This window comes from Heptranchias perlo, chromosome 12 (assembly GCF_035084215.1).
Source record: "Heptranchias perlo isolate sHepPer1 chromosome 12, sHepPer1.hap1, whole genome shotgun sequence".
Classification (NCBI taxonomy): Eukaryota; Metazoa; Chordata; class Chondrichthyes; order Hexanchiformes; family Hexanchidae; genus Heptranchias; species Heptranchias perlo.
Genome location: NC_090336.1, coordinates 70,257,309 through 70,281,129, shown reverse-complemented (window position 1 = coordinate 70,281,129; position 23,821 = coordinate 70,257,309). Strand labels below are relative to the sequence as shown.

At 47.8% G+C, this 23,821-nt stretch overlaps 9 non-coding genes and 7 pseudogenes across 9 annotated transcripts; 4 read left to right on the top strand and 12 right to left on the bottom strand.

Moving 5' to 3' along the window:
* The first annotated feature begins 1,030 nt into the window (after positions 1–1,030).
* LOC137330624 (U2 spliceosomal RNA) lies at positions 1,031–1,203 on the top strand (annotated as a pseudogene).
* Positions 1,204–2,672: 1,469 nt separating this feature from the next.
* Positions 2,673–2,784, bottom strand: LOC137328967 (U2 spliceosomal RNA; annotated as a pseudogene).
* Positions 2,785–3,600: 816 nt separating this feature from the next.
* On the bottom strand, positions 3,601–3,791 carry LOC137328245 (U2 spliceosomal RNA). The gene has a single exon (XR_010964727.1). It is a non-coding gene; the product is annotated as a U2 spliceosomal RNA (small nuclear RNA).
* Positions 3,792–4,913: 1,122 nt separating this feature from the next.
* LOC137330910 (U2 spliceosomal RNA) lies at positions 4,914–5,104 on the bottom strand. The gene has a single exon (XR_010965330.1). It is a non-coding gene; the product is annotated as a U2 spliceosomal RNA (small nuclear RNA).
* Positions 5,105–5,917: 813 nt separating this feature from the next.
* Positions 5,918–6,108, bottom strand: LOC137328270 (U2 spliceosomal RNA). The gene has a single exon (XR_010964752.1). It is a non-coding gene; the product is annotated as a U2 spliceosomal RNA (small nuclear RNA).
* Positions 6,109–8,364: 2,256 nt separating this feature from the next.
* LOC137330611 (U2 spliceosomal RNA) lies at positions 8,365–8,537 on the top strand (annotated as a pseudogene).
* Positions 8,538–10,006: 1,469 nt separating this feature from the next.
* LOC137328966 (U2 spliceosomal RNA) lies at positions 10,007–10,118 on the bottom strand (annotated as a pseudogene).
* An 816-nt stretch (positions 10,119–10,934) lies between these two features.
* On the bottom strand, positions 10,935–11,125 carry LOC137328244 (U2 spliceosomal RNA). The gene has a single exon (XR_010964726.1). It is a non-coding gene; the product is annotated as a U2 spliceosomal RNA (small nuclear RNA).
* Positions 11,126–12,247: 1,122 nt separating this feature from the next.
* LOC137330909 (U2 spliceosomal RNA) lies at positions 12,248–12,438 on the bottom strand. The gene has a single exon (XR_010965329.1). It is a non-coding gene; the product is annotated as a U2 spliceosomal RNA (small nuclear RNA).
* Positions 12,439–13,251: 813 nt separating this feature from the next.
* LOC137328269 (U2 spliceosomal RNA) lies at positions 13,252–13,442 on the bottom strand. Its single transcript, XR_010964751.1, has one exon. It is a non-coding gene; the product is annotated as a U2 spliceosomal RNA (small nuclear RNA).
* Positions 13,443–15,700: 2,258 nt separating this feature from the next.
* Positions 15,701–15,873, top strand: LOC137330610 (U2 spliceosomal RNA; annotated as a pseudogene).
* A 1,469-nt stretch (positions 15,874–17,342) lies between these two features.
* On the bottom strand, positions 17,343–17,454 carry LOC137328965 (U2 spliceosomal RNA; annotated as a pseudogene).
* Positions 17,455–18,270: 816 nt separating this feature from the next.
* LOC137328242 (U2 spliceosomal RNA) lies at positions 18,271–18,461 on the bottom strand. Its single transcript, XR_010964725.1, has one exon. It is a non-coding gene; the product is annotated as a U2 spliceosomal RNA (small nuclear RNA).
* A 1,122-nt stretch (positions 18,462–19,583) lies between these two features.
* LOC137330908 (U2 spliceosomal RNA) lies at positions 19,584–19,774 on the bottom strand. The gene has a single exon (XR_010965328.1). It is a non-coding gene; the product is annotated as a U2 spliceosomal RNA (small nuclear RNA).
* An 813-nt stretch (positions 19,775–20,587) lies between these two features.
* On the bottom strand, positions 20,588–20,778 carry LOC137328267 (U2 spliceosomal RNA). Its single transcript, XR_010964749.1, has one exon. It is a non-coding gene; the product is annotated as a U2 spliceosomal RNA (small nuclear RNA).
* A 2,258-nt stretch (positions 20,779–23,036) lies between these two features.
* LOC137330609 (U2 spliceosomal RNA) lies at positions 23,037–23,209 on the top strand (annotated as a pseudogene).
* The last annotated feature ends 612 nt before the right edge of the window (positions 23,210–23,821 follow it).

Below are 23,821 nucleotides of genomic sequence, written 5' to 3'. Positions count from 1 at the left end.
AATGTCTGCAGCTTCCTCTGCAGTTTGTCAAGCAGTTATCTTAAAGTGTTTACACCATTGTTGTTTGGGCAATTGCTCGAGATGAGATTTCTTTTGAATCTTTTCCCTTCCTTCTTAAAGATTATTTTCTTCAAAATTTTAGAATTTTTCAACCCCAACCCACAGTTGTTCACAAGCTAAACTTGGGAACAAAACTCCATCCGTGCACAGCACAGTGACTGCCAGCCTGTGCTGATTTCCTCTCTCCTTTCTTTTTATCGTCATTTCAAACTACAATCAGTCCGTGTGCGGCTGCCAAGGTAAATGGCGAGGGAGGGCAGAAGGAAACCACCATGCAGGGGTGTGACGTGACGCTCGAGGAAGGGAACAGGCTTATCCTAGCTGCTCGAAAAGTGAAAACTATCCATACTGTCAAAAAGTCTGTCACAAAACTTTTGACTTGAAATACAAAATAGTGAGCTTACCTGAGCGTGTGTCACAGCCTTTGCCCTCTGACCCCTTTATCTCTCCCAGCTGGTCTCCTTTTTTTTGCCCTTTCAGTGTTACGTCCTGGTTTCTTGTGCTTCCTGTAGCTTCCAGACTCCTCCTGGCAATACGCTTGGCCGGCCTCTACTTGTGAGTGCTCTGTGACAGATCAGCGCTCTGTATTCTTTCTGCCATCAGTCGTGGTTTCTAAAGGAGAAACATTTAACTCGTTCAATCATCTCTTGCCTGCGTAAAATCCAGGTAGAACCTAAAATGCTGCTGTTTCATCCGCTCCCAGCACTGTGTGTCTTGTCTTTTCCTCAGTTTGGGTGTGAGTGGGTATTGTTGTCTCCAGCCCTCCTGCTGACACAGACAGGTTTCAGGTACAGAGATGGGCCAACACCATGACCCCTCCCCCGACTCCAGCCCATTAAACAAAAGCAGACATCAGGCCCATTAACTGAGCAGAAATAAATGGTCAGAGAACTAAATCTGGCTTCACAATGGGCCACAAAAAAATCTTAAGGGGGGCAGACAGATCAGAGCAGGAGGGAGTTTACAAATTATAATTTCATGGCTTTTGGTTAAGATCAAGTGTAACATTCTTAACAAATTACCATGTGATGTCCCCTATCTGGGGGCCAAATATTAAATTTTGCAACACAGAGATGGAATAAGGACTTGCTCCACCATTGCAGGGGCTGCAGGAAAGTTTCACTCTCCCCCCGCCCTCCTTCAGGGGAAACCTCGAAGTAACAGATCGACTATTGAATTCTTAGACCGAGATGCCTTTGAGTAGCTCACAATTATGGAGTCACTCACACCCTCTCTTCTCTCTCCAGCTACTTCTTTGCCCGTGATCATTAATTAAGCATTTTTTCAATGTCTATTTATATTTTATTTCATAAAATTTACGGATACACACAGTTCAATGTAAAAAGAGAAATGAAATTTCAAGCAATACAGTTCAAACCAATACAACAATAACAACTTGCATTTATATTGGGCCTTTAATGGAGTGAAACTTCCCAAGGTGCTTCACAGGAGCGATTATCAAACAAAATTTGACACTGGGACACATAAGGAGATATTAGGACAGGTGACCAAAAGCTTGGTCAAAGTGGTAGGTTTTAAGGAGTGTTTTAAAGGAGGCGAGAGAGGTAGAGAGGCAGAGAGGTTTAGGGAGGGAATTCCAGAGCTTAGGGCCGAGGCAACTGAAGGCATGGTCACCAATGATGACATTTGGCCGAACGTCTTGTCGCCAGAACTGACCAACAGGGCCCGGGATGTAGCCTGAATGGCAGTGAGAATGGGAGGGGAGAGATTAAGGGAGGAAATGAGGGCAGTGAACTCAGAGGAGAGAGAGCATGATGAGTTGAGATGGACGTTGAAATCATCAAGGATGAGAAGTCGCTCGGTGCAGAGGCTGAGGGAGGAAATCAGTGAAGATATCTCAGTGAGAAACTTTGTGTGGGACTTGGGTGGGCGGTAGAGAATGAGGATTTTAAAGGAGAGGCAATTAAATGCAGATCGTACACACTACGATCCCGTTATTACAATTGAAGTCACAATCCAAATCTTCTAATACATTCTGTACAATACAAGGTGGGGTGGCCTTCCACGGTGCCTTTCCCCGTAGAGCTTTTGCGTAGGTCGCACCTCGCCTCAGTGCGTCCCGCAGCACGTACTCCTGGATCTTGGAATGTGCCACTCGGCAACACTCAATCCTGGACAGCTCCTTCAGCTGGAAGACCAGCAGGTTTCGGGTGGACCAAAGGGCCTTCTTCACCGACATGATGGTCTTCCAGCAGCAGTTGATATCTGCCTCTGTGTGCGTCCCGGGGAACAGCCCGTAGAGCACAGCGTCCTTTGTTATCGGACTGTTTGGGATGAACCGGGACATAGAGAACAGAGAAACATAGAAAATAGGAGCAAGAGTAGGCCATTCAAAATGATCATGGCTGATCGTCTAACTCAGTACCCTGTTCCCGCTTTTTCCCCATCTCCCTTGATCCCTTTAGCATGAAGAAATATATCTATCTCCTTCTTGAATACATCCAATGACTTGGCCTCCACTGCCTTCTGTGGCAGAGAATTCCACAGGTTCACCACACTCTGAGTGAAGAAATTTCTCCTCCTCTCGGTTCTAAATGGCATACCCCGTATCCTGAGACTGTGACCCCTGGTTCTGGACTCCCCAGCCATCGGGAACATCCTCCCTGCACCTAATATTTGGTCCCCAGAGAGGGGACGTATCAGATATTAAACTGATAAGAACAGAAACTACACTTGATCTGAGCCAAAAGGCCGAGAAGCGATAACCGGTAAACTCCCGCTCCTGCTCCATTCTTCCTCGGACTCTCTCTACTTCTTCAAAATGGTGTTGGGTGACTGAGCTTAGGTGTGAAGAGTGGCCGGCAGACTTTGAGCAAGAGAACATTTTTTGCCAGGACATCTAACCAAGATGAAAAGCCATCTGCGTAACACCCCCCTTCCCTTTGGCTGAGGTAACACGATCACAGCTTTTGCATTTTCGGGTGCTTAATCAACGGGCGCGCAGGATCTCAATGGAGCGCAGAATCGGTCCTGCAGCTGCCAAGTAAAGTCTGGGGTTTGCTAAGGCTGGTTCCCGGCAATAAGTCGTAGGAGACAGGCAGGGTGGCATGGGCAATAGACTGCAGCAGGCGTGGCGGGCAGGGCGGGGTGCATGTGCCCAACACCACCAACCCCCATCCACCCACCCACCCATCCTTTTCCAATGGAGGCGGCCGTGCCTGCAGTCGCACGGAAATCCAACAGGGGGCAACCTCCAGCTTAGCTGTCGAGCGGGAAACGTGGTGAGGCCTCACCCTGAAATATAGGCCAAGTCCCCATGGACAGATACGGGAAGAAAAACACAATGGTGGCTGCTTACCTTGCTGAGCAGGAGTGAAAGTGGCGTCAGCGGCGTTGGCAACATGGCGCACCGGCCGGGCGAGGAACAACGCGTAGCGAGCATCAACCTACGAAGGAAAGGAGAGCATGGTCAAGCAGCTGTAAAAAGTTTTCCTTCTTTTATAACAATATTGACTACAGTAATAACATATGGTCCAAAAAAGAAACAAAATCTGTTTTTGTTTTTCGAATCTCCCCGAAGGGAGCTGCACCGATCCTGGAAGCACTGCTATACCAGGTCGATGCGCGGAGTGGACGGAGCAAGCTCTTGTTCCATCTCCCTGTTCCAAAAATCAATTTAATATTCGGTCCACAGATAGGGGACGTATCAGATATTAAACTGATAAGAACAGAAACTACACTGGATCTGAGCAAAAAGGCCGAGAAGCAATAACTTCCTGAATGGATGTTTCCCATTTCACTGTCTGCGAAAAGTCTCTCAAAGTGGAAATGGCAACTCAAGCCCTCTGCTGGTGCCACTGCTGCTACTGTAGGGAGCCATGTGTTCAGCCTTATGTATATGTTTCCAGGGGATTGATGGTAACTCCCCTGGTGGTCTGGTGGTTAGGATGCAATATTTAAAACTCATTTGTCGTCCTGGGTTTGAACCCAGTCAGGGGATGATTTTCTGGTGCAGATTAATTGGCACCATCACTGACTGTGAAAAGACTGTCAAAGTGGAAATGGCACAGCTTCCAATGTGGCCATTCACAGTGCACTCTCTCCAAACACACACACTGTCGGCTTGCTTTTTTAAAGTCAGCAACGTGAGGATATTTCGCCTCTCACTTGTGGCAGTTTAAACATTGCCAACCTTTAACATTGTGTCTCTCTCGCGCTCTCTGTTTCGGGAAATGTCTGACTTGGAAACAATTAATTCTGGAACTGCCAGTTTAAAACTGCAGTAATTTTTCACACAATAACTGGAGTTAAATGTTTCAGGTGAGGAGACCAAGTCAATGGAGCGCGGAATCAGTCCTGCAGCTGCCAAGTAAAGTCTGGGGTTTCCTAAGGCTGGTTCCCGGCAATAAGTCATAGAAGACAGGCAGGGTGGCATGGGAATAGACTGCAGCAGGCGTGGCGGGCAGGGCGGGGTGCATGTGCCCAACACCACCAACCCCCACCCACCCACCCATCCTTTTCCAATAGAGGCGGCCGTTGCACAGAAATCCAACAGGGGGCAACCTCCAGCTTAGCTGTCGAGCAGGAAACGTGGTCAGGCCTCACCCTGAAATATCGGCCAAGTCCCCATGGACAGATACGGGAAGAAAAACACAATGGTGGCTGCTTACCTTGCTGAGCAGGAGTGAAAGTGGCGTCAGCGGCGTTGGCAACATGGCGCACCGGCCGGGTGAGAAACAACGCGTAGCGAGCAACAACCTACGAAGGAAAGGAGAGCATGGTCAAGCAGCTGTAAAAAGTTTTCCGTCTTTTCCAACAATATTGACTACAGTAATAACATATGGTCCAAAAAAGAAACAAAATCTGCTTTTTGTTTTTTGAATCTCCCCGAAGGGAGCTGCACCGATCCTGGAAGCACTGCAATACCAGGTCGATGCGCGGAGTGGACGGAGCAAGCTCTTGTTCCATCTCCCTGTTCCAAAAAGCAATTTAATATTCGGTCCCCAGATAGGGGACGTATCAGACATTAAACTGATAAGAACAGAAACTACACTTGATCTGAGCCAAAAGGCCGAGAAGCGATAACCGGTAAACTCCCGCTCCTGCTCCATTCTTCCTCGGACTCTCTCTCCTTCTTCAAAATGGTGTTGGGTGACTGAGCTTAGGTGTGAAGAGTGGCCGGCAGACTTTGAGCAAGAGAACATTTTTTGCCAGGACATCTAACCAAGATGAAAAGCCATCTGCGTAACACCCCCCTTCCCTTTGGCTGAGGTAACACGATCACAGCTTTTGCATTTTCGGGTGCTTAATCAACGGGCGCGCAGGATCTCAATGGAGCGCAGAATCGGTCCTGCAGCTGCCAAGTAAAGTCTGGGGTTTCCTAAGGCTGGTTCCCGGCAATAAATCGTAGGAGACAGGCAGGGTGGCATGGGCAATAGACTGCAGCAGGCGTGGCGGGCAGGGCGGGGTGCATGTGCCCAACACAACCAACCCCCACCCACCCACCCATCCTTTTCCAATAGAGGCGCCCGTGCCTGCAGTCGCACGGAAATCCAACAGGGGGCAACCTCCAGCTTAGCTGTCGAGCGGGAAACGTGGTGAGGCCTCACCCTGAAATATAGGCCAAGTCCCCATGGACAGATACGGGAAGAAAAACACAATGGTGGCTGCTTACCTTGCTGAGCAGGAGTGAAAGTGGCGTCAGCGGCGTTGGCAACATGGCACACCGGCCGGGCGAGGAACAACGCGTAGCGAGCAACAACCTACGAAGGAAAGGAGAGCATGGTCAAGCAGCTGTAAAAAGTTTTCCTTCTTTTATAACAATATTGACTACAGTAATAACATATGGTCCAAAAAAGAAACAAAATCTGCTTTTTGTTTTTCGAATCTCCCCGAAGGGAGCTGCACCGATCCTGGAAGCACTGCTATACCAGGTCGATGCGCGGAGTGGACGGAGCAAGCTCTCGTTCCATCTCTCTGTTCCAAAAATCAATTTAATATTCGGTCCCCAGATAGGGGACGTATCAGATATTAAACTGATAAGAACAGAAACTACACTGGATCTGAGCAAAAAGGCCGAGAAGCGATAACTTCCTGAATGGATGTTTCCCATTTCACTGTCTGCGAAAAGTCTCTCAAAGTGGAAATGGCAACTCAAGCCCTCTGCTGGTGACACTGCTGCTACTGTAGGGAGCCATGTGTTCAGCCTCATGTATCTGTTTCCAGGGGATTGATGGTAACTCCCCTGGTGGTCTAGTGGTTAGGATGCAATATTTAAAACTCATTTGTCGTCCTGGGTTTGAACCCAGTCAGGGGATGATTTTCTGGTGCAGATTAATTGGCACCGTCAAGAAAATCTCTCATCCTGAGCGCAATGCTCCACCCAAACCAGTGCCTTTTACTCACCTTAACACTCAGTTTGGAGCACAGTTTAATCTCACTGCTTTCAATGTGGCCATTCACAGTGCACTCTCTCCAAACACACACACTGTCTGCTTGCTTTTTTAAAGTCAGCAACGTGAAGTTATTTCGCCTCTCAATTGTGGCAGTTTAAACGTTGCCAACCGTTAACGTTGTGTCTCTCGCTCTCTCTGTTTCGGGAAATGTCTGATTTGGAAACAATTAATTCTGGAACTGCCAGTTTAAAACTGCAGTAATTTTTCACACAACAACTGGAGTTAAATGCTGCAGATCAGGAGACCAAGTCTGTGGAAAGTGGCACGTCCCAATACACAGGCTTGCAGCTTCCTGAAAAGTGACCTGAGACTGACGTCTTTCCCTCCAAGGTAAAACTGCAAGAGGGAAAAGGAAGAAAGGGAGTGGCACTCATCCAGACCAGGAGAAAACAAAAAACACCCCAGTTGCAATATATCAGCATTCTGAGTAATAATACAGGCTCCAAAAATCTGTTCAGCATTTTTAATATCTGGGCGCACCGTTCCCAGAGACAGTGCAAGAGCAACACAGGAGGCACGTTCAAATGCACCAGCAGCCCAAACAAATAATCCAGCAACTAATCTGTAACTCCTGCATGATCCCTTTAAATACCGCTGGTGGCGGGGGATGTGGGGGGTCTTTCATGCCCTTTAAGTTATGTTCAGCTGTGCGAGGTTGAGACAGTGCTTTGGATGGAGTGTGGAGTTCCAAAATAGAAGCAGTCCCTTTAAATCAGTGTCGTACAAATGAGTTACTGCCCCCGGGGTGCAATCGGAAAGCCGAGGCCAGTCGCTCCAAAATACAGCACAGCTCAGCCAGCATCTCCTTAGCAACCGCTGCCAGTGAATGATTATAATCACAAAAAGAATAGAGGTGGGAATGTCTGCAGCTTCCTCTGCAGTTTGTCAAGCAGTTATCTTAAAGTGTTTACACCATTGTTGTTTGGGCAATTGCTCGAGATGAGATTTCTTTTGAATCTTTTCCCTTCCTTCTTAAAGATTATTTTCTTCAAAATTTTAGAATTTTTCAACCCCAACCCACAGTTGTTCACAAGCTAAACTTGGGAACAAAACTCCATCCGTGCACAGCACAGTGACTGCCAGCCTGTGCTGATTTCCTCTCTCCTTTCTTTTTATCGTCATTTCAAACTACAATCAGTCCGTGTGCGGCTGCCAAGGTAAATGGCGAGGGAGGGCAGAAGGAAACCACCATGCAGGGGTGTGACGTGACGCTCGAGGAAGGGAACAGGCTTATCCTAGCTGCTCGAAAAGTGAAAACTATCCATACTGTCAAAAAGTCTGTCACAAAACTTTTGACTTGAAATACAAAATAGTGAGCTTACCTGAGCGTGTGTCACAGCCTTTGCCCTCTGACCCCTTTATCTCTCCCAGCTGGTCTCCTTTTTTTTGCCCTTTCAGTGTTACGTCCTGGTTTCTTGTGCTTCCTGTAGCTTCCAGACTCCTCCTGGCAATACGCTTGGCCGGCCTCTACTTGTGAGTGCTCTGTGACAGATCAGCGCTCTGTATTCTTTCTGCCATCAGTCGTGGTTTCTAAAGGAGAAACATTTAACTCGTTCAATCATCTCTTGCCTGCGTAAAATCCAGGTAGAACCTAAAATGCTGCTGTTTCATCCGCTCCCAGCACTGTGTGTCTTGTCTTTTCCTCAGTTTGGGTGTGAGTGGGTATTGTTGTCTCCAGCCCTCCTGCTGACACAGACAGGTTTCAGGTACAGAGATGGGCCAACACCATGACCCCTCCCCCGACTCCAGCCCATTAAACAAAAGCAGACATCAGGCCCATTAACTGAGCAGAAATAAATGGTCAGAGAACTAAATCTGGCTTCACAATGGGCCACAAAAAAATCTTAAGGGGGGCAGACAGATCAGAGCAGGAGGGAGTTTACAAATTATAATTTCTTGGCTTTTGGTTAAGATCAAGTGTAACATTCTTAACAAATTACCATGTGATGTCCCCTATCTGGGGGCCAAATATTAAATTTTGCAACACAGAGATGGAATAAGGACTTGCTCCACCATTGCAGGGGCTGCAGGAAAGTTTCACTCTCCCCCCGCCCTCCTTCAGGGGAAACCTCGAAGTAACAGATCGACTATTGAATTCTTAGACCGAGATGCCTTTGAGTAGCTCACAATTATGGAGTCACTCACACCCTCTCTTCTCTCTCCAGCTACTTCTTTGCCCGTGATCATTAATTAAGCATTTTTTCAATGTCTATTTATATTTTATTTCATAAAATTTACGGATACACACAGTTCAATGTAAAAAGAGAAATGAAATTTCAAGCAATACAGTTCAAACCAATACAACAATAACAACTTGCATTTATATTGGGCCTTTAATGGAGTGAAACTTCCCAAGGTGCTTCACAGGAGCGATTATCAAACAAAATTTGACACTGGGACACATAAGGAGATATTAGGACAGGTGACCAAAAGCTTGGTCAAAGTGGTAGGTTTTAAGGAGTGTTTTAAAGGAGGCGAGAGAGGTAGAGAGGCAGAGAGGTTTAGGGAGGGAATTCCAGAGCTTAGGGCCGAGGCAACTGAAGGCATGGTCACCAATGATGACATTTGGCCGAACGTCTTGTCGCCAGAACTGACCAACAGGGCCCGGGATGTAGCCTGAATGGCAGTGAGAATGGGAGGGGAGAGATTAAGGGAGGAAATGAGGGCAGTGAACTCAGAGGAGAGAGAGCATGATGAGTTGAGATGGACGTTGAAATCATCAAGGATGAGAAGTCGCTCGGTGCAGAGGCTGAGGGAGGAAATCAGTGAAGATATCTCAGTGAGAAACTTTGTGTGGGACTTGGGTGGGCGGTAGAGAATGAGGATTTTAAAGGAGAGGCAATTAAATGCAGATCGTACACACTACGATCCCGTTATTACAATTGAAGTCACAATCCAAATCTTCTAATACATTCTGTACAATACAAGGTGGGGTGGCCTTCCACGGTGCCTTTCCCCGTAGAGCTTTTGCGTAGGTCGCACCTCGCCTCAGTGCGTCCCGCAGCACGTACTCCTGGATCTTGGAATGTGCCACTCGGCAACACTCAATCCTGGACAGCTCCTTCAGCTGGAAGACCAGCAGGTTTCGGGTGGACCAAAGGGCCTTCTTCACCGACATGATGGTCTTCCAGCAGCAGTTGATATCTGCCTCTGTGTGCGTCCCGGGGAACAGCCCGTAGAGCACAGCGTCCTTTGTTATCGGACTGTTTGGGATGAACCGGGACATAGAGAACAGAGAAACATAGAAAATAGGAGCAAGAGTAGGCCATTCAAAATGATCATGGCTGATCGTCTAACTCAGTACCCTGTTCCCGCTTTTTCCCCATCTCCCTTGATCCCTTTAGCATGAAGAAATATATCTATCTCCTTCTTGAATACATCCAATGACTTGGCCTCCACTGCCTTCTGTGGCAGAGAATTCCACAGGTTCACCACACTCTGAGTGAAGAAATTTCTCCTCCTCTCGGTTCTAAATGGCATACCCCGTATCCTGAGACTGTGACCCCTGGTTCTGGACTCCCCAGCCATCGGGAACATCCTCCCTGCACCTAATATTTGGTCCCCAGAGAGGGGACGTATCAGATATTAAACTGATAAGAACAGAAACTACACTTGATCTGAGCCAAAAGGCCGAGAAGCGATAACCGGTAAACTCCCGCTCCTGCTCCATTCTTCCTCGGACTCTCTCTACTTCTTCAAAATGGTGTTGGGTGACTGAGCTTAGGTGTGAAGAGTGGCCGGCAGACTTTGAGCAAGAGAACATTTTTTGCCAGGACATCTAACCAAGATGAAAAGCCATCTGCGTAACACCCCCCTTCCCTTTGGCTGAGGTAACACGATCACAGCTTTTGCATTTTCGGGTGCTTAATCAACGGGCGCGCAGGATCTCAATGGAGCGCAGAATCGGTCCTGCAGCTGCCAAGTAAAGTCTGGGGTTTGCTAAGGCTGGTTCCCGGCAATAAGTCGTAGGAGACAGGCAGGGTGGCATGGGCAATAGACTGCAGCAGGCGTGGCGGGCAGGGCGGGGTGCATGTGCCCAACACCACCAACCCCCATCCACCCACCCACCCATCCTTTTCCAATGGAGGCGGCCGTGCCTGCAGTCGCACGGAAATCCAACAGGGGGCAACCTCCAGCTTAGCTGTCGAGCGGGAAACGTGGTGAGGCCTCACCCTGAAATATAGGCCAAGTCCCCATGGACAGATACGGGAAGAAAAACACAATGGTGGCTGCTTACCTTGCTGAGCAGGAGTGAAAGTGGCGTCAGCGGCGTTGGCAACATGGCGCACCGGCCGGGCGAGGAACAACGCGTAGCGAGCATCAACCTACGAAGGAAAGGAGAGCATGGTCAAGCAGCTGTAAAGAGTTTTCCTTCTTTTATAACAATATTGACTACAGTAATAACATATGGTCCAAAAAAGAAACAAAATCTGTTTTTGTTTTTCGAATCTCCCCGAAGGGAGCTGCACCGATCCTGGAAGCACTGCTATACCAGGTCGATGCGCGGAGTGGACGGAGCAAGCTCTTGTTCCATCTCCCTGTTCCAAAAATCAATTTAATATTCGGTCCACAGATAGGGGACGTATCAGATATTAAACTGATAAGAACAGAAACTACACTGGATCTGAGCAAAAAGGCCGAGAAGCAATAACTTCCTGAATGGATGTTTCCCATTTCACTGTCTGCGAAAAGTCTCTCAAAGTGGAAATGGCAACTCAAGCCCTCTGCTGGTGCCACTGCTGCTACTGTAGGGAGCCATGTGTTCAGCCTTATGTATATGTTTCCAGGGGATTGATGGTAACTCCCCTGGTGGTCTGGTGGTTAGGATGCAATATTTAAAACTCATTTGTCGTCCTGGGTTTGAACCCAGTCAGGGGATGATTTTCTGGTGCAGATTAATTGGCACCATCACTGACTGTGAAAAGACTGTCAAAGTGGAAATGGCACAGCTTCCAATGTGGCCATTCACAGTGCACTCTCTCCAAACACACACACTGTCGGCTTGCTTTTTTAAAGTCAGCAACGTGAGGATATTTCGCCTCTCACTTGTGGCAGTTTAAACATTGCCAACCTTTAACATTGTGTCTCTCTCGCGCTCTCTGTTTCGGGAAATGTCTGACTTGGAAACAATTAATTCTGGAACTGCCAGTTTAAAACTGCAGTAATTTTTCACACAATAACTGGAGTTAAATGTTTCAGGTGAGGAGACCAAGTCAATGGAGCGCGGAATCAGTCCTGCAGCTGCCAAGTAAAGTCTGGGGTTTCCTAAGGCTGGTTCCCGGCAATAAGTCATAGAAGACAGGCAGGGTGGCATGGGAATAGACTGCAGCAGGCGTGGCGGGCAGGGCGGGGTGCATGTGCCCAACACCACCAACCCCCACCCACCCACCCATCCTTTTCCAATAGAGGCGGCCGTTGCACAGAAATCCAACAGGGGGCAACCTCCAGCTTAGCTGTCGAGCAGGAAACGTGGTCAGGCCTCACCCTGAAATATCGGCCAAGTCCCCATGGACAGATACGGGAAGAAAAACACAATGGTGGCTGCTTACCTTGCTGAGCAGGAGTGAAAGTGGCGTCAGCGGCGTTGGCAACATGGCGCACCGGCCGGGTGAGAAACAACGCGTAGCGAGCAACAACCTACGAAGGAAAGGAGAGCATGGTCAAGCAGCTGTAAAAAGTTTTCCGTCTTTTCCAACAATATTGACTACAGTAATAACATATGGTCCAAAAAAGAAACAAAATCTGCTTTTTGTTTTTTGAATCTCCCCGAAGGGAGCTGCACCGATCCTGGAAGCACTGCAATACCAGGTCGATGCGCGGAGTGGACGGAGCAAGCTCTTGTTCCATCTCCCTGTTCCAAAAAGCAATTTAATATTCGGTCCCCAGATAGGGGACGTATCAGACATTAAACTGATAAGAACAGAAACTACACTTGATCTGAGCCAAAAGGCCGAGAAGCGATAACCGGTAAACTCCCGCTCCTGCTCCATTCTTCCTCGGACTCTCTCTCCTTCTTCAAAATGGTGTTGGGTGACTGAGCTTAGGTGTGAAGAGTGGCCGGCAGACTTTGAGCAAGAGAACATTTTTTGCCAGGACATCTAACCAAGATGAAAAGCCATCTGCGTAACACCCCCCTTCCCTTTGGCTGAGGTAACACGATCACAGCTTTTGCATTTTCGGGTGCTTAATCAACGGGCGCGCAGGATCTCAATGGAGCGCAGAATCGGTCCTGCAGCTGCCAAGTAAAGTCTGGGGTTTCCTAAGGCTGGTTCCCGGCAATAAATCGTAGGAGACAGGCAGGGTGGCATGGGCAATAGACTGCAGCAGGCGTGGCGGGCAGGGCGGGGTGCATGTGCCCAACACAACCAACCCCCACCCACCCACCCATCCTTTTCCAATAGAGGCGCCCGTGCCTGCAGTCGCACGGAAATCCAACAGGGGGCAACCTCCAGCTTAGCTGTCGAGCGGGAAACGTGGTCAGGCCTCACCCTGAAATATAGGCCAAGTCCCCATGGACAGATACGGGAAGAAAAACACAATGGTGGCTGCTTACCTTGCTGAGCAGGAGTGAAAGTGGCGTCAGCGGCGTTGGCAACATGGCACACCGGCCGGGCGAGGAACAACGCGTAGCGAGCAACAACCTACGAAGGAAAGGAGAGCATGGTCAAGCAGCTGTAAAAAGTTTTCCTTCTTTTATAACAATATTGACTACAGTAATAACATATGGTCCAAAAAAGAAACAAAATCTGCTTTTTGTTTTTCGAATCTCCCCGAAGGGAGCTGCACCGATCCTGGAAGCACTGCTATACCAGGTCGATGCGCGGAGTGGACGGAGCAAGCTCTCGTTCCATCTCTCTGTTCCAAAAATCAATTTAATATTCGGTCCCCAGATAGGGGACGTATCAGATATTAAACTGATAAGAACAGAAACTACACTGGATCTGAGCAAAAAGGCCGAGAAGCGATAACTTCCTGAATGGATGTTTCCCATTTCACTGTCTGCGAAAAGTCTCTCAAAGTGGAAATGGCAACTCAAGCCCTCTGCTGGTGACACTGCTGCTACTGTAGGGAGCCATGTGTTCAGCCTCATGTATCTGTTTCCAGGGGATTGATGGTAACTCCCCTGGTGGTCTAGTGGTTAGGATGCAATATTTAAAACTCATTTGTCGTCCTGGGTTTGAACCCAGTCAGGGGATGATTTTCTGGTGCAGATTAATTGGCACCGTCAAGAAAATCTCTCATCCTGAGCGCAATGCTCCACCCAAACCAGTGCCTTTTACTCACCTTAACACTCAGTTTGGAGCACAGTTTAATCTCACTGCTTTCAATGTGGCCATTCACAGTGCACTCTCTCCAAACACACACACTGTCTGCTTGCTTTTTTAAAGTCAGCAACGTGAAGTTATTTCGCCTCTCAATTGTGGCAGTTTAAACGTTGCCAACCGTTAACGTTGTGTCTCTCGCTCTCTCTGTTTCGGGAAATGTCTGATTTGGAAACAATTAATTCTGGAACTGCCAGTTTAAAACTGCAGTAATTTTTCACACAACAACTGGAGTTAAATGCTGCAGATCAGGAGACCAAGTCTGTGGAAAGTGGCACGTCCCAATACACAGGCTTGCAGCTTCCTGAAAAGTGACCTGAGACTGACGTCTTTCCCTCCAAGGTAAAACTGCAAGAGGGAAAAGGAAGAAAGGGAGTGGCACTCATCCAGACCAGGAGAAAACAAAAAACACCCCAGTTGCAATATATCAGCATTCTGAGTAATAATACAGGCTCCAAAAATCTGTTCAGCATTTTTAATATCTGGGCGCACCGTTCCCAGAGACAGTGCAAGAGCAACACAGGAGGCACGTTCAAATGCACCAGCAGCCCAAACAAATAATCCAGCAACTAATCTGTAACTCCTGCATGATCCCTTTAAATACCGCTGGTGGCGGGGGATGTGGGGGGTCTTTCATGCCCTTTAAGTTATGTTCAGCTGTGCGAGGTTGAGACAGTGCTTTGGATGGAGTGTGGAGTTCCAAAATAGAAGCAGTCCCTTTAAATCAGTGTCGTACAAATGAGTTACTGCCCCCGGGGTGCAATCGGAAAGCCGAGGCCAGTCGCTCCAAAATACAGCACAGCTCAGCCAGCATCTCCTTAGCAACCGCTGCCAGTGAATGATTATAATCACAAAAAGAATAGAGGTGGGAATGTCTGCAGCTTCCTCTGCAGTTTGTCAAGCAGTTATCTTAAAGTGTTTACACCATTGTTGTTTGGGCAATTGCTCGAGATGAGATTTCTTTTGAATCTTTTCCCTTCCTTCTTAAAGATTATTTTCTTCAAAATTTTAGAATTTTTCAACCCCAACCCACAGTTGTTCACAAGCTAAACTTGGGAACAAAACTCCATCCGTGCACAGCACAGTGACTGCCAGCCTGTGCTGATTTCCTCTCTCCTTTCTTTTTATCGTCATTTCAAACTACAATCAGTCCGTGTGCGGCTGCCAAGGTAAATGGCGAGGGAGGGCAGAAGGAAACCACCATGCAGGGGTGTGACGTGACGCTCGAGGAAGGGAACAGGCTTATCCTAGCTGCTCGAAAAGTGAAAACTATCCATACTGTAAAAAAGTCTGTCACACAAAACTTTTGACTTGAAATACAAAATAGCGAGCTTACCTGAGCGTGTGTCACAGCCTTTGCCCTCTGACCCCTTTATCTCTCCCAGCTGGTATCCTTTTTTTTGCCCTTTCAGTGTTACGTCCTGGTTTCTTGTGCTTACTGTAGCTTCCAGACTCCTCCTGGCAATACGCTTGGCCGGCCTCTACTTGTGAGTGCTCTGTGACAGATCAGCGCTCTGTATTCTTTCTGCCATCAGTCGTGGTTTCTAAAGGAGAAACATTTAACTCGTTCAATCATCTCTTGCCTGCGTAAAATCCAGGTAGAACCTAAAATGCTGCTGTTTCATCCGCTCCCAGCACTGTGTGTCTTGTCTTTTCCTCAGTTTGGGTGTGAGTGGGTATTGTTGTCTCCAGCCCTCCTGCTGACACAGACAGGTTTCAGGTACAGAGATGGGCCAACACCATGACCCCTCCCCCGACTCCAGCCCATTAAACAAAAGCAGACATCAGGCCCATTAACTGAGCAGAAATAAATGGTCAGAGAACTAAATCTGGCTTCACAATGGGCCACAAAAAAATCTTAAGGGGGGCAGACAGATCAGAGCAGGAGGGAGTTTACAAATTATAATTTCTTGGCTTTTGGTTAAGATCAAGTGTAACATTCTTAACAAATTACCATGTGATGTCCCCTATCTGGGGGCCAAATATTAAATTTTGCAACACAGAGATGGAATAAGGACTTGCTCCACCATTGCAGGGGCTGCAGGAAAGTTTCACTCTCCCCCCGCCCTCCTTCAGGGGAAACCTCGAAGTAACAGATCGACTATTGAATTCTTAGACCGAGATGCCTTTGAGTAGCTCACAATTATGGAGTCACTCACACCCTCTCTTCTCTCTCCAGCTACTTCTTTGCCCGTGATCATTAATTAAGCATTTTTTCAATGTCTATTTATATTTTATTTCATAAAATTTACGGATACACACAGTTCAATGTAAAAAGAGAAATGAAATTTCAAGCAATACAGTTCAAACCAATACAACAATAACAACTTGCATTTATATTGGGCCTTTAATGGAGTGAAACTTCCCAAGGTGCTTCACAGGAGCGATTATCAAACAAAATTTGACACTGGGACACATAAGGAGATATTAGGACAGGTGACCAAAAGCTTGGTCAAAGTGGTAGGTTTTAAGGAGTGTTTTAAAGGAGGCGAGAGAGGTAGAGAGGCAGAGAGGTTTAGGGAGGGAATTCCAGAGCTTAGGGCCGAGGCAACTGAAGGCATGGTCACCAATGATGACATTTGGCCGAACGTCTTGTCGCCAGAACTGACCAACAGGGCCCGGGATGTAGCCTGAATGGCAGTGAGAATGGGAGGGGAGAGATTAAGGGAGGAAATGAGGGCAGTGAACTCAGAGGAGAGAGAGCATGATGAGTTGAGATGGACGTTGAAATCATCAAGGATGAGAAGTCGCTCGGTGCAGAGGCTGAGGGAGGAAATCAGTGAAGATATCTCAGTGAGAAACTTTGTGTGGGACTTGGGTGGGCGGTAGAGAATGAGGATTTTAAAGGAGAGGCAATTAAATGCAGATCGTACACACTACGATCCCGTTATTACAATTGAAGTCACAATCCAAATCTTCTAATACATTCTGTACAATACAAGGTGGGGTGGCCTTCCACGGTGCCTTTCCCCGTAGAGCTTTTGCGTAGGTCGCACCTCGCCTCAGTGCGTCCCGCAGCACGTACTCCTGGATCTTGGAATGTGCCACTCGGCAACACTCAATCCTGGACAGCTCCTTCAGCTGGAAGACCAGCAGGTTTCGGGTGGACCAAAGGGCCTTCTTCACCGACATGATGGTCTTCCAGCAGCAGTTGATATCTGCCTCTGTGTGCGTCCCGGGGAACAGCCCGTAGAGCACAGCGTCCTTTGTTATCGGACTGTTTGGGATGAACCGGGACATAGAGAACAGAGAAACATAGAAAATAGGAGCAAGAGTAGGCCATTCAAAATGATCATGGCTGATCGTCTAACTCAGTACCCTGTTCCCGCTTTTTCCCCATCTCCCTTGATCCCTTTAGCATGAAGAAATATATCTATCTCCTTCTTGAATACATCCAATGACTTGGCCTCCACTGCCTTCTGTGGCAGAGAATTCCACAGGTTCACCACACTCTGAGTGAAGAAATTTCTCCTCCTCTCGGTTCTAAATGGCATACCCCGTATCCTGAGACTGTGACCCCTGGTTCTGGACTCCCCAGCCATCGGGAACATCCTCCCTGCACCTAATATTTGGTCCCCAGAGAGGGGACGTATCAGATATTAAACTGATAAGAACAGAAACTACACTTGATCTGAGCCAAAAGGCCGAGAAGCGATAACCGGTAAACTCCCGCTCCTGCTCCATTCTTCCTCGGACTCTCTCTACTTCTTCAAAATGGTGTTGGGTGACTGAGCTTAGGTGTGAAGAGTGGCCGGCAGACTTTGAGCAAGAGAACATTTTTTGCCAGGACATCTAACCAAGATGAAAAGCCATCTGCGTAACACCCCCCTTCCCTTTGGCTGAGGTAACACGATCACAGCTTTTGCATTTTCGGGTGCTTAATCAACGGGCGCGCAGGATCTCAATGGAGCGCAGAATCGGTCCTGCAGCTGCCAAGTAAAGTCTGGGGTTTGCTAAGGCTGGTTCCCGGCAATAAGTCGTAGGAGACAGGCAGGGTGGCATGGGCAATAGACTGCAGCAGGCGTGGCGGGCAGGGCGGGGTGCATGTGCCCAACACCACCAACCCCCATCCACCCACCCACCCATCCTTTTCCAATGGAGGCGGCCGTGCCTGCAGTCGCACGGAAATCCAACAGGGGGCAACCTCCAGCTTAGCTGTCGAGCGGGAAACGTGGTGAGGCCTCACCCTGAAATATAGGCCAAGTCCCCATGGACAGATACGGGAAGAAAAACACAATGGTGGCTGCTTACCTTGCTGAGCAGGAGTGAAAGTGGCGTCAGCGGCGTTGGCAACATGGCGCACCGGCCGGGCGAGGAACAACGCGTAGCGAGCATCAACCTACGAAGGAAAGGAGAGCATGGTCAAGCAGCTGTAAAAAGTTTTCCTTCTTTTATAACAATATTGACTACAGTAATAACATATGGTCCAAAAAAGAAACAAAATCTGTTTTTGTTTTTCGAATCTCCCCGAAGGGAGCTGCACCGATCCTGGAAGCACTGCTATACCAGGTCGATGCGCGGAGTGGACGGAGCAAGCTCTTGTTCCATCTCCCTGTTCCAAAAATCAATTTAATATTCGGTCCACAGATAGGGGACGTATCAGATATTAAACTGATAAGAACAGAAACTACACTGGATCTGAGCAAAAAGGCCGAGAAGCAATAACTTCCTGAATGGATGTTTCCCATTTCACTGTCTGCGAAAAGTCTCTCAAAGTGGAAATGGCAACTCAAGCCCTCTGCTGGTGCCACTGCTGCTACTGTAGGGAGCCATGTGTTCAGCCTTATGTATATGTTTCCAGGGGATTGATGGTAACTCCCCTGGTGGTCTGGTGGTTAGGATGCAATATTTAAAACTCATTTGTCGTCCTGGGTTTGAACCCAGTCAGGGGATGATTTTCTGGTGCAGATTAATTGGCACCATCACTGACTGTGAAAAGACTGTCAAAGTGGAAATGGCACAGCTTCCAATGTGGCCATTCACAGTGCACTCTCTCCAAACACACACACTGTCGGCTTGCTTTTTTAAAGTCAGCAACGTGAGGATATTTCGCCTCTCACTTGTGGCAGTTTAAACATTGCCAACCTTTAACATTGTGTCTCTCTCGCGCTCTCTGTTTCGGGAAATGTCTGACTTGGAAACAATTAATTCTGGAACTGCCAGTTTAAAACTGCAGTAATTTTTCACACAATAACTGGAGTTAAATGTTTCAGGTGAGGAGACCAAGTCAATGGAGCGCGGAATCAGTCCTGCAGCTGCCAAGTAAAGTCTGGGGTTTCCTAAGGCTGGTTCCCGGCAATAAGTCATAGAAGACAGGCAGGGTGGCATGGGAATAGACTGCAGCAGGCGTGGCGGGCAGGGCGGGGTGCATGTGCCCAACACCACCAACCCCCACCCACCCACCCATCCTTTTCCAATAGAGGCGGCCGTTGCACAGAAATCCAACAGGGGGCAACCTCCAGCTTAGCTGTCGAGCAGGAAACGTGGTCAGGCCTCACCCTGAAATATCGGCCAAGTCCCCATGGACAGATACGGGAAGAAAAACACAATGGTGGCTGCTTACCTTGCTGAGCAGGAGTGAAAGTGGCGTCAGCGGCGTTGGCAACATGGCGCACCGGCCGGGTGAGAAACAACGCGTAGCGAGCAACAACCTACGAAGGAAAGGAGAGCATGGTCAAGCAGCTGTAAAAAGTTTTCCGTCTTTTCCAACAATATTGACTACAGTAATAACATATGGTCCAAAAAAGAAACAAAATCTGCTTTTTGTTTTTTGAATCTCCCCGAAGGGAGCTGCACCGATCCTGGAAGCACTGCAATACCAGGTCGATGCGCGGAGTGGACGGAGCAAGCTCTTGTTCCATCTCCCTGTTCCAAAAAGCAATTTAATATTCGGTCCCCAGATAGGGGACGTATCAGACATTAAACTGATAAGAACAGAAACTACACTTGATCTGAGCCAAAAGGCCGAGAAGCGATAACCGGTAAACTCCCGCTCCTGCTCCATTCTTCCTCGGACTCTCTCTCCTTCTTCAAAATGGTGTTGGGTGACTGAGCTTAGGTGTGAAGAGTGGCCGGCAGACTTTGAGCAAGAGAACATTTTTTGCCAGGACATCTAACCAAGATGAAAAGCCATCTGCGTAACACCCCCCTTCCCTTTGGCTGAGGTAACACGATCACAGCTTTTGCATTTTCGGGTGCTTAATCAACGGGCGCGCAGGATCTCAATGGAGCGCAGAATCGGTCCTGCAGCTGCCAAGTAAAGTCTGGGGTTTCCTAAGGCTGGTTCCCGGCAATAAATCGTAGGAGACAGGCAGGGTGGCATGGGCAATAGACTGCAGCAGGCGTGGCGGGCAGGGCGGGGTGCATGTGCCCAACACAACCAACCCCCACCCACCCACCCATCCTTTTCCAATAGAGGCGCCCGTGCCTGCAGTCGCACGGAAATCCAACAGGGGGCAACCTCCAGCTTAGCTGTCGAGCGGGAAACGTGGTCAGGCCTCACCCTGAAATATAGGCCAAGTCCCCATGGACAGATACGGGAAGAAAAACACAATGGTGGCTGCTTACCTTGCTGAGCAGGAGTGAAAGTGGCGTCAGCGGCGTTGGCAACATGGCACACCGGCCGGGCGAGGAACAACGCGTAGCGAGCAACAACCTACGAAGGAAAGGAGAGCATGGTCAAGCAGCTGTAAAAAGTTTTCCTTCTTTTATAACAATATTGACTACAGTAATAACATATGGTCCAAAAAAGAAACAAAATCTGCTTTTTGTTTTTCGAATCTCCCCGAAGGGAGCTGCACCGATCCTGGAAGCACTGCTATACCAGGTCGATGCGCGGAGTGGACGGAGCAAGCTCTCGTTCCATCTCTCTGTTCCAAAAATCAATTTAATATTCGGTCCCCAGATAGGGGACGTATCAGATATTAAACTGATAAGAACAGAAACTACACTGGATCTGAGCAAAAAGGCCGAGAAGCGATAACTTCCTGAATGGATGTTTCCCATTTCACTGTCTGCGAAAAGTCTCTCAAAGTGGAAATGGCAACTCAAGCCCTCTGCTGGTGACACTGCTGCTACTGTAGGGAGCCATGTGTTCAGCCTTATGTATCTGTTTCCAGGGGATTGATGGTAACTCCCCTGGTGGTCTAGTGGTTAGGATGCAATATTTAAAACTCATTTGTCGTCCTGGGTTTGAACCCAGTCAGGGGATGATTTTCTGGTGCAGATTAATTGGCACCGTCAAGAAAATCTCTCATCCTGAGCGCAATGCTCCACCCAAACCAGTGCCTTTTACTCACCTTAACACTCAGTTTGGAGCACAGTTTAATCTCACTGCTTTCAATGTGGCCATTCACAGTGCACTCTCTCCAAACACACACACTGTCTGCTTGCTTTTTTAAAGTCAGCAACGTGAAGTTATTTCGCCTCTCAATTGTGGCAGTTTAAACGTTGCCAACCGTTAACGTTGTGTCTCTCGCTCTCTCTGTTTCGGGAAATGTCTGATTTGGAAACAATTAATTCTGGAACTGCCAGTTTAAAACTGCAGTAATTTTTCACACAACAACTGGAGTTAAATGCTGCAGATCAGGAGACCAAGTCTGTGGAAAGTGGCACGTCCCAATACACAGGCTTGCAGCTTCCTGAAAAGTGACCTGAGACTGACGTCTTTCCCTCCAAGGTAAAACTGCAAGAGGGAAAAGGAAGAAAGGGAGTGGCACTCATCCAGACCAGGAGAAAACAAAAAACACCCCAGTTGCAATATATCAGCATTCTGAGTAATAATACAGGCTCCAAAAATCTGTTCAGCATTTTTAATATCTGGGCGCACCGTTCCCAGAGACAGTGCAAGAGCAACACAGGAGGCACGTTCAAATGCACCAGCAGCCCAAACAAATAATCCAGCAACTAATCTGTAACTCCTGCATGATCCCTTTAAATACCGCTGGTGGCGGGGGATGTGGGGGGTCTTTCATGCCCTTTAAGTTATGTTCAGCTGTGCGAGGTTGAGACAGTGCTTTGGATGGAGTGTGGAGTTCCAAAATAGAAGCAGTCCCTTTAAATCAGTGTCGTACAAATGAGTTACTGCCCCCGGGGTGCAATCGGAAAGCCGAGGCCAGTCGCTCCAAAATACAGCACAGCTCAGCCAGCATCTCCTTAGCAACCGCTGCCAGTGAATGATTATAATCACAAAAAGAATAGAGGTGGGAATGTCTGCAGCTTCCTCTGCAGTTTGTCAAGCAGTTATCTTAAAGTGTTTACACCATTGTTGTTTGGGCAATTGCTCGAGATGAGATTTCTTTTGAATCTTTTCCCTTCCTTCTTAAAGATTATTTTCTTCAAAATTTTAGAATTTTTCAACCCCAACCCACAGTTGTTCACAAGCTAAACTTGGGAACAAAACTCCATCCGTGCACAGCACAGTGACTGCCAGCCTGTGCTGATTTCCTCTCTCCTTTCTTTTTATCGTCATTTCAAACTACAATCAGTCCGTGTGCGGCTGCCAAGGTAAATGGCGAGGGAGGGCAGAAGGAAACCACCATGCAGGGGTGTGACGTGACGCTCGAGGAAGGGAACAGGCTTATCCTAGCTGCTCGAAAAGTGAAAACTATCCATACTGTAAAAAAGTCTGTCACACAAAACTTTTGACTTGAAATACAAAATAGCGAGCTTACCTGAGCGTGTGTCACAGCCTTTGCCCTCTGACCCCTTTATCTCTCCCAGCTGGTATCCTTTTTTTTGCCCTTTCAGTGTTACGTCCTGGTTTCTTGTGCTTACTGTAGCTTCCAGACTCCTCCTGGCAATACGCTTGGCCGGCCTCTACTTGTGAGTGCTCTGTGACAGATCAGCGCTCTGTATTCTTTCTGCCATCAGTCGTGGTTTCTAAAGGAGAAACATTTAACTCGTTCAATCATCTCTTGCCTGCGTAAAATCCAGGTAGAACCTAAAATGCTGCTGTTTCATCCGCTCCCAGCACTGTGTGTCTTGTCTTTTCCTCAGTTTGGGTGTGAGTGGGTATTGTTGTCTCCAGCCCTCCTGCTGACACAGACAGGTTTCAGGTACAGAGATGGGCCAACACCATGACCCCTCCCCCGACTCCAGCCCATTAAACAAAAGCAGACATCAGGCCCATTAACTGAGCAGAAATAAATGGTCAGAGAACTAAATCTGGCTTCACAATGGGCCACAAAAAAATCTTAAGGGGGGCAGACAGATCAGAGCAGGAGGGAGTTTACAAATTATAATTTCTTGGCTTTTGGTTAAGATCAAGTGTAACATTCTTAACAAATTACCATGTGATGTCCCCTATCTGGGGGCCAAATATTAAATTTTGCAACACAGAGATGGAATAAGGACTTGCTCCACCATTGCAGGGGCTGCAGGAAAGTTTCACTCTCCCCCCGCCCTCCTTCAGGGGAAACCTCGAAGTAACAGATCGACTATTGAATTCTTAGACCGAGATGCCTTTGAGTAGCTCACAATTATGGAGTCACTCACACCCTCTCTTCTCTCTCCAGCTCCTTCTTTGCTCGTGATCAATAATTAAGCATTTTTTCAATGTCAATTTATATTTTATTTCATAAAATTTACGGATACACACAGTTCAATGTAAAAAGAGAAATGAAATTTCAAGCAATACAGTTCAAACCAATACAACAATAACAACTTGCATTTATATAAGGCCTTTAATGGAGTGAAACTTCCCAAGGTGCTTCACAGGAGCGATTATCAAACAAAATTTGACACCAAGGCACAGAAGGAAGTATATGGACAGGTGACCAAAAGCTTGGTCAAAGTGGTAGGTTTTAAGGAGTGTTTTAAAGGAGGCGAGAGAGGTAGAGAGGCAGAGAGGTTTAGGGAGGGAATTCCAGAGCTTAGGGCCGAGGCAACTGAAGGCACGGTCACCAATGATGACATTTGGCCGAACGTCTTGTCGCCAGAACTGACCAACAGGGCCCGGGATGTAGCCTGAATGGCAGTGAGAATGGGAGGGGAGAGATTAAGGGAGGAAATGAGGGCAGTGAA